General features: G+C 41.7%; 1 pseudogene; it reads left to right on the top strand.

The window, feature by feature from the left end:
* The first annotated feature begins 2,567 nt into the window (after positions 1–2,567).
* On the top strand, positions 2,568–2,823 carry LOC100344215 (ubiquitin-fold modifier 1 pseudogene; annotated as a pseudogene).
* Positions 2,824–8,732: the final 5,909 nt, after the last annotated feature.

Genomic DNA, 8,732 nt, shown 5'->3' with positions numbered 1-8,732 from the left:
GCGTGTCTGAATGTGTTATCAAAAACGTGAAAGATGGCTTGACAAAGCAGGCATTCTTAAAGTTGAGCAAAGAGTTGGGGCTCATGTCATCTTAATAAATTCATGACTAACAGTGATTAATGACTTCTTTCTCTGTGCTCTAAAAGTAGCTTTTACATTCATTATAGCATTTAGTATTGCTCGATCTAAGAAATCACCTTGAGACCCTTTAATTTAGTCATTGAGGAAATTGGGGGCTCAAAGGGTTAAAAGACGTGTCTAAACTCACTGAGCTAGTTGAGCTAGTGAATGGTAGAGCATTAGCAATATGAACGAGGCTTAGGAGTCAGAATTTGTATGTTGCCTAAGCTCATTCATGCTGTGATTTCCTTATCTTGGCAAAAAAAGATATTAATAAGCATGAGGATGAAAAAAGAAAACATTTAAATCATTTAGCACTACCTGGCACAGACTATTTCATGCTAACTCTTATCAGCTATTAGACCTGTGAATCATTATTGTTGCAGTCAGGGTTCTCCAGAGAAACAGAACGAAGAGGAAATATCGGTCTATGTCTATGTCTATGTCTATATCCATATAGCTCATCTTTATTATCTATCTGTCTCTCTATCAATTTCTATCAATTATTTGTCTATCTAACTATATGAGGAATTTTGTCACAGATTATGTAGGCTGAAAAGTCCTCAATCCGCCATCTGCAAGCTGGGTACTCGGGAAAGCAAGTGTTGTACACACCAGTGAAAAACCTGAGAACCCCTGGGGCTGACGGTATAGCCTGAGGGTAGAAGATGAGATGCAATGTCCAACCCAAGCAGTGAGGCAGAACAAAAACAGGTCAATTCTTTCTTTCTTGCTTTTTGATCTAATGAGGCTCACAAGATATGATGCCCACTTGTATTGGGCATGGAAACTTGCTTTATTGAGCCCACAGATTCAAACATTCATCTCTTCTGGAAACATCTTCACAGATACACCCAGAAATGATATTCACCTTGGCATTGCGTGGCCTAGACAAGTAGACTTGTAAGGTGAACAATCACAGCCATTCAGTTTATAAAGACTCTGTGAACACATTTCATTTGATCCCATGGATGTCACTGGGAAGAGTAAGGGTGGCTGTGATCACTCCCATTTCAGAGAAAAAAGAATCAGAATCAAGAGACGTTGGTGATTTCCCCTAAGTAACACATCAAAAATTGAGTGGTGATGGAACTGAGAACTGGAGTCTTAATTAATTGCAATTTATTGCAAGTCTATTGCCTTTCCCATGCAGTCAAGTTTCACTTCATTGTACTATAAGAGGTGGTAAGAACATGAGTACATAAAAAACAAAACAAAACAAAGCATGACTACATCTTTCCATTGCTACACTAGATTATGCTGACTCTTCACACCTTTTTATTTCTTAACTAGGTATCCTGTTTTCGAAGCCAGAGAATAGATTTTATTCATCTGGGGTGTTGTTGTACCATCTAGTAAATAGGTGTTTCACCAACATCTACTGAATGAAACTGACAGGCAGACAGAGGGAGGCATATAGATAATATGTAAGGGAGGTTGCTTCAACAAGGTTTTGGATTTTCAATGCATATTATGGATACTTAGAAGCTGCTGTACCTGTCTTTGATTCACACGTCATATTCTGGGTTCACACTACAAAGTGTTGGGCCCTTTGTAAAAACATCAGCCTTCCTCTTGTGTGGACCTGTGTGCTCTTCCAGTTGAACATGGAAATGAGAGAGGGTGCAATTTTTGGCCTTCTTTTGTGTACATTTGGAAGCAGTCGCTGGATCATGCCATACTATGCTGAAGAGAATTCTCATTCCTGGAGCCACACAGTAATTCCTACATTTGTGCCTCAAGGCTCTCACAGGGCCAGCACTTCCTGTGGGGTCACAGCCTCACCATAGGACTGGGAAGCTGATACTCCTAAGGTGAAGGCTCCAGTGTGGTTCTTCCCTTTGCTGTTGAGCACTGAATGGCTCAGGCTCACTGACCACTCCATGGCTCTGCTAATTGCTGACCCAGCGCAGGGTAAACCAAGAAATGGTGTGCCTGGAAACCGAGAAGAACTCTTTACTCCTTAGTGCAAAATTCATAGCTTCAAGCACTGTGGTGATTACACAGTCCTTTTCATTCTGCTATAAATAACATTCCATTCTGGAAGTCACAGGTTATGCTTTGACAGAGTCAGCAGAGGTAAAATCTGCACGAATAGATCACAAGGCCATTCTCCTGAAGCTTACAATGTCTGTTAGAGACTTTATACAGCGGTAATTTTATGTTTCAATAACATACCATTAAAATATGATGGATAGCTAGTGAAGGGTGCACTGAATTTCCTCTGAGAATGAGCAAGAGAAAATGTGCATGAGCATATGTGTGTGCGTGCATGCGTGTATGTGTGTGTTGTGCATATATGCACATGAAGATGTCTGCATAGAACTTAGTGTGGCCTTGAAAGAGCCAATCTGCTTCTTTTTTAAAAAATGTTTATTTCAGATGACAGAGGAAGTGGGACTTCTGGGTGGAGTTGGCGTGGGATGGTGGTGCAGGCCCACTCCACCATGTCGAAGACTTCCTTTAAGATCATGCTGGCATCGGACCCACGGCTGCTATAGAAAGTACTCAGTGTTCCTGAAAGTATGTTTTTCACAGCAGTCTTAACGTTGTGGCAGAAGAATTTAAATTCCTGCAGCAACACGTGCAATTATTACCAGTCGTGTAATAGGAAAAAGCCCTGTACGGACTGCAGGAAATGTTTTTCCAAATCATGGTTCAGAGCGGCGAGTTATTCCTGGAGACTGTGTTGGAAGCTGTTAGTATCTGTTATCAAATGCATATGATTACCTTTCACAATAAATGTTGATATTTTTATCTCTGTAAAGTTGAAATCATTTAACAGACTGAAAACACCAAGTCAATGAAGTGCTGAAAGGTGACTTTTTTCTCCCTTTATTTATTTATTTGAGAGGCAGAGTCATTGAAAGAGAGATGGAGAGACAGAGGAGAGGTCTTCAACCTGCTGGTTTAGTTCCAAGTGTCTGCAACAGTTGGAACTGGACCAATCTGAAACCAGGAGCCAAGAGCTTCTTCTGGGTCTCCCACATGGGTGCATGGGTCCAAGTACTTGCGCCATCTTCCACTGCCTTCCTAGGCCATCAGTGGAGAGCTGGATCAGAAGTGGAGCAGCCAGGACTAGAACTGGCGCCCATATGGGATGCCGGCACTGCAGTTGGAGGCTTAATCTACTACGCCACAATGCAGTCCCCTCTTTTCTCCCTTTAGACACACACTGTTGTCAAAAGGGAATGCTTATTAATTGAGGGTATGACCCCCAAAAATGATCATAAGCTTTGATTGCTGCCTCACAACACAAGTAGGTGATCCATTTGGAGGATGCTTCTGATAAGTTCTTCTGAGAACATTTGGAAAATTAAATTTTACTGAATCTTACATATTCGTCTTTGAGCCAAAAATGTAAAAGGATTATGGATCATAAATCATAGTTTTCTTGATAGCATCTGACATGCAGAATCAAATTACTTGAGTTTTAAGTAAGAATATAATTTATGATGAAGATGATAGACATATCAATGAATAGTTAGCTATTTTACCTTCTTATTAATTAGGTTTTTTTTTTAATTTCAAAAGTTCATGTGTCTTATAAATTTCAGTTTCATACAAAGGAACCAGAAATTAAACTTTCGATCTAACCCTCACATGTGTGAATTGATGTTAATGGTGATCTTGTAGAATCCATTAACTGTCATGGTGGGAATCAACGTTATAGAAGCAGCCTTTGCTGAATGTTGCATTCCTTTGTCAATCTCTTTGAAATACACCATTGTAAACACAATTCCCCAGGGAAGAGGTGTCTTTTTTGAGGATGATGTTTCTAAATAGCAATGTTGCAGAGAAGATAGGACGTTTACAACAAAGTTCAAGGGGAAGCTAATGAGTTACACTTGTTGAGGATCTAATTTTTAAGAAAGTGCTAAGATTGGTTGCCCAAATGAATAAGGAACCAGGAAAGTGGGAAGCCCTCTGCCAGGGAGGAAACGAACAAAGAACAACAATGGAAAGGGACAGAAAGCCATCACAAAATTTCACAGAGAAAGCCAATTGAATAGATCACACTGCAGGAGGTTTGTTGGAAGGACTGAAAGAGAAAACAAAATATTTGACTCATAGCAAAGGCAGTAAGGAAAATCAAAGTACAGCTCTTGTCAATGTACAGATCACAAAATATCCCTTAGGAGAATCCAGAGAATGACACACAAGCAAAGGGCTTTAGTTTCCCTTCCAGATGAACTCGGTATCTACACAAAGCTTGAAAGATGAAAGGAGGATGCACAGTGCCATAAACTAAATGGTGAACTCCCTGGAGACAGCGATGGTGTCCCTGGTCCTTCCTGGAGCTGGGAATGTGGGAGGTTGTCAATAAACAATTGCTTAAAGTTATTCATGAAGAAAGTCTCAGATTGGTTCATTGGAACAAATATATAATAAAAGGCAAATGAATTGCATATGAAGGGTGGCATCCATAGTTAAGATTAGGAAATTACCGGATCTTGTTCATAAACTTGACAAATGAGCAGTAGGATTCTGAATTATCAAAGAAAACCTTTGCTGAAGTAGAAAAATATACTACAAATATTAACTAAACAGCACTCTGGCCTCAGAATCAGCCCTTAAGGCATGCGGATCCAGCTGAAAAGCCCATGAGAGTATTTCAGGCATGGAAAGCCAAGACACTCTGGGGGAAAAAAAAAAACCTAAGTGAAAGATCTCTGCGAGTGAGATCCCAGTAGAAAGAATGGGTCATCAAAGAAGGAGGTACCTTTCTCTGAAGGGAGGAGAGAACTTCCACTTTGACCATGGCCTTGTCTAAATATGATCAGAGTCGGTGAACTCAGGGGGCTTCCATAGCCTTGGCAGCTCATGACAAGAGTCTAGGGTGATTACTGAGGCCATAAACATGGGTGTCAATTTGTTTAGTCAACAACAGGAGTCACTGTGCACTTACTCCTCATGTAGGATATCTGTCCTTAGTGTGCTGTACATTGTGATTTAATGCTATAACTAGTACTCAAACAGTATTTTTCACTTGATGTTTCTGTGTGGGAGCAAACTGTTGAAATCTTTACTTAATGTATGCTAAACTGATCTTCTGTATATAAAGAGAATTGAAAATGAATCTTGATGTGAATGGAAGGGGAGAGGGAGTGGGAAAGGGGAGGGTTGCGGGTGGGAGGGATGTTATTGGGGGGAAGCCATTGTAATCCATAAGCTGTACTTTGGAAATTTATATTCATTAAATAAAAGTTAAAAATTTAAAAAAATAAACAAACAGAAAAATATACTACAAATATTAAGGGAGCATTTTTATAAACAACATTTGATGCTCAAAGACCCTTTTTTCTTATAAAATTAAGCCTCAATTAACTAAACTTTATGGATACACATTCCCTGAATTTTAGGTTTGATTTGAATATTTTTTCGGTGTGTTTGTAGCATAAAAATCTGCTTGCTGTGTTGCATAAATAAGTATATAGTGTCCTGTGCTATCAAATGACTTAGCTAATGATTTGTTCTTTGTGTTTTGAAATTATATATTGTGGTAGGCTCTAAAAACATTTTATTGGGGCCAGTGTTGTGGCATAGCTGATTAAGCTGCTGCCTGAGACTTCAGTATCTCATATGGGTACCAGTTCAAATTTCGGCTACTCCACTTCTGATCCAGCTCCCTGCTATGCACATTGGAAACAGAGGAAGATGGCCCAAATGCATGGGTTCCTACACCCATGTAGGAGACAAGGAAGAAACTTTGGGTTTCTGTCTTTGGCCAGGCCCAGCCCTGGCTGTTGTGGCCATTTGGGGAGTGAGCCAGTGGATAGAATTCTTTCTCCATCTCTCCCTCTCTCTCTCTGTAACTTTGCCTTTCAAATAAATAAAAATAAAACTTTAAAAAATTTTGTTAAACAACTAGATATTTTGTTATTAGATATATGTGACCTATGAATTAATTCTTTGAGTGTAATTTTTAAAAAAATATTTAGTTTAAATGTATTATTGGTTCATGGTTAATATCTCATGAAAAGCATTTTGTGGCCGGCGCCACGGCTCAACAGGCTAATCCTCCGCCTAGCAGCGCCGGCACACCGGGTTCTAGTCCCGGTTGGGGTGCGGGATTCTGTCCCGGTTGCCCCTCTTCCAGGCCAGCTCTCTGCTATGGCCCAGGAGTGCAGTGGAGGATGGCCCAAGTGCTTGGGCCCTGTACCCCATGGGAGACCAGGAGAAGCACCAGGCTCTTGGCTTCGGATCAGCCGCAGTGCGCCAGCTGTGGCGGCCATTGGAGGGTGAACCAATGGCAAAGGAAGACCTTTCTCTCTGTCTCTCTCTCTCTCTCTCACTGTCCACTCTGTCTGTCAAAAAAACCCCATTTTGTTATAGAAAAGATTATTTTATTTATTTGACAGGCAGAGTGACAGGGAGAGATAGAGGGAGAGGCAGAGAGACATCTTCCACCTGCTGGTTCTTTCCCCAAATGATCCCAACAGCTGGGGCTGGTCCAAGCTGAAGCCAGGAGCCTGGAACTCCATCTGGGTGGCAGGAGCCCAAGCACTTGGCCAACCTTTTACTACCTTTCCAGATGTATTAGCAGGGAGCTGGATCTGAAACAAAGCAGCTGAGAGCTGAACTAGTGCTCCCACATGCAATGTCGACCTTGCAAGTGGCAGCTTAACCTGAGGCTCCACAATGCTGGCCCTGCAAACTTGTGTCAAGAATATGAAAGGAGGCGGAGCCAAGATGGCGGAATAGTGAGGGCGCGCACCGATAGTCCGGGAAAATTTAGTTTAATAAAAGGGGAGTTACGGTAGCCGCAGAAAAAGAGAACCAGGAAAAAATTGCACGGGAATCGTGAATCAGAGGACCTACTGGGAGAACAAGGTCGCCCACCGCGCGGAAGCCAAGTCGCGGGACCGAGCCGCAAAAGCCCCAGGGTCGGCACGCCAGTGCTCCAAGGGGAGTGCACGCCACACAGACAACAGCGGGGAGACTTGGGACGCTCAGGGCTCCGAGTCCACACATCGGCGCTGGAAGGGGAGGTGAGCTCAATAACCCGAGACATTGGTGGGGAAACGGGGGTCAGAATCTAGAGGGGGGCCGGAAAGTGCAGCAAACTCACTACCGGAAAGAAGGAAAAACAAAGCTTCGGGGTTTCTCTTCCCCCTAACCTTGCAAAGGTTACAAGGCTGCAAGGCTTGAAGAGACAAAGAGCAGGCCTCCTCTCTGGATTTACATATCAATCGGGGAGAGCTAAGGAACTGAGTCACTACAATTCAGTAGCCTAGGCAACCCAGTGGGAGTCCAGAGGAGCCAAAGACTGGAAGCTAAATACCATCAATTCTGCACAGCCATGCCCTGCGGTGTTACTTACCCCCTGAATAAATAAAATAAATAAATAAATGAAAAGAGAGAGATTTACCACGCATAACCTGAGGGTGTCACCTTTGCACACCCTTAACCAGGAAGAACCAGGCAGAGCTCTCAGGCCGCACCCATCTCAAGCCTCCAAGGCTCCTCCAACAGCAGGCAGTCCACTTAACACGGACACAGTATAAAATAAAAAAAATAAAAAAAAACGCACAGTGACGCAAGAAGAATTAACTATGCCGAGTAACAAACACAGAAATAGAGGGAGCAAGATCAACGATGACACTATGATGCCTCCAAATAAGCAAAACACCCCAAGCCAAGAGTATGAAGATGATGAGATAGAAGAAATGCAAGATACGGATTTCAAAAAATTTATGATAAGAACATTTAGAAGTTTTCAAAAGCAAATCCTTGAACTACAGAAATCCTTAATGGACAAGATTGAAAATCTCTCTCGTGAAAACGAAATTTTAAGGAAGAGTCAAAATGAAACTCAGAAACTAGTAGAACAGGAAAGTGTAATAGTGAAGAGAAATCAAAATGAAATGAAGAGCTCAATAGATCAAATGACAAACACATTAGAAAGCCTTAAAAACAGAATGGGTGAAGCAGAAGAGAGAATATCGGACTTAGAAGATAGAGCACAGGAAAACATACAGTCAAACCAAAGAAAAGAAGAGGAAATTAGAAACCTAAAAAATATTGTCGGGAATCTACAGGATACTATTAAAAAAACCAACATTCGAGTTCTAGGAGTTCCTGAAGGCATGGAGAGAGAGAAAGGATTGGAAGGCCTTTTTAGTGAGATACTAGCAGAGAACTTTCCAGGTTTGGAGAAGGACAGAGATATCCTAGTACAGGAAGCTCATAGAACCCCCAATAAACATGACCAAAAGAGATCCTCACCACGACACGTGGTAATTAAACTTACCACAGTGAAACATAAAGAAAAGATCCTAAAATGTACAAGAGAGAAACGTCAGATTACTCTCAGAGGATCTCCAATCAGACTCACAGCTGACTTCTCATCAGAAACCCTACAAGCTAGGAGGGAATGGCGAGACATAGCACAGGTGCTAAGAGAGAAAAATTGCCAGCCCAGAATATTATATCCTGCCAAGCTCTCATTTGTGAATGAATGTGAAATAAAGACCTTTCATAGCAAACAGAAATTGAAAGACTTTGTGGCCACTCGTCCGGCCCTGCAAAAGATACTTAAAGATGTGCTACACTCAGAAACACAGAAACACGGCCATCAATATGAAAGAAGGGAAAGGAAGAACACCTAC

This window comes from Oryctolagus cuniculus, chromosome 6, assembly GCF_051225735.1.
Source record: "Oryctolagus cuniculus isolate XC-2025 breed Fujian yellow rabbit chromosome 6, ASM5122573v1, whole genome shotgun sequence".
In the NCBI taxonomy this organism is placed as follows: domain Eukaryota; kingdom Metazoa; phylum Chordata; class Mammalia; order Lagomorpha; family Leporidae; genus Oryctolagus; species Oryctolagus cuniculus.
Note: the sequence above shows the minus strand (reverse complement) of the source record. Positions and strands in the feature narration are given on the sequence as shown.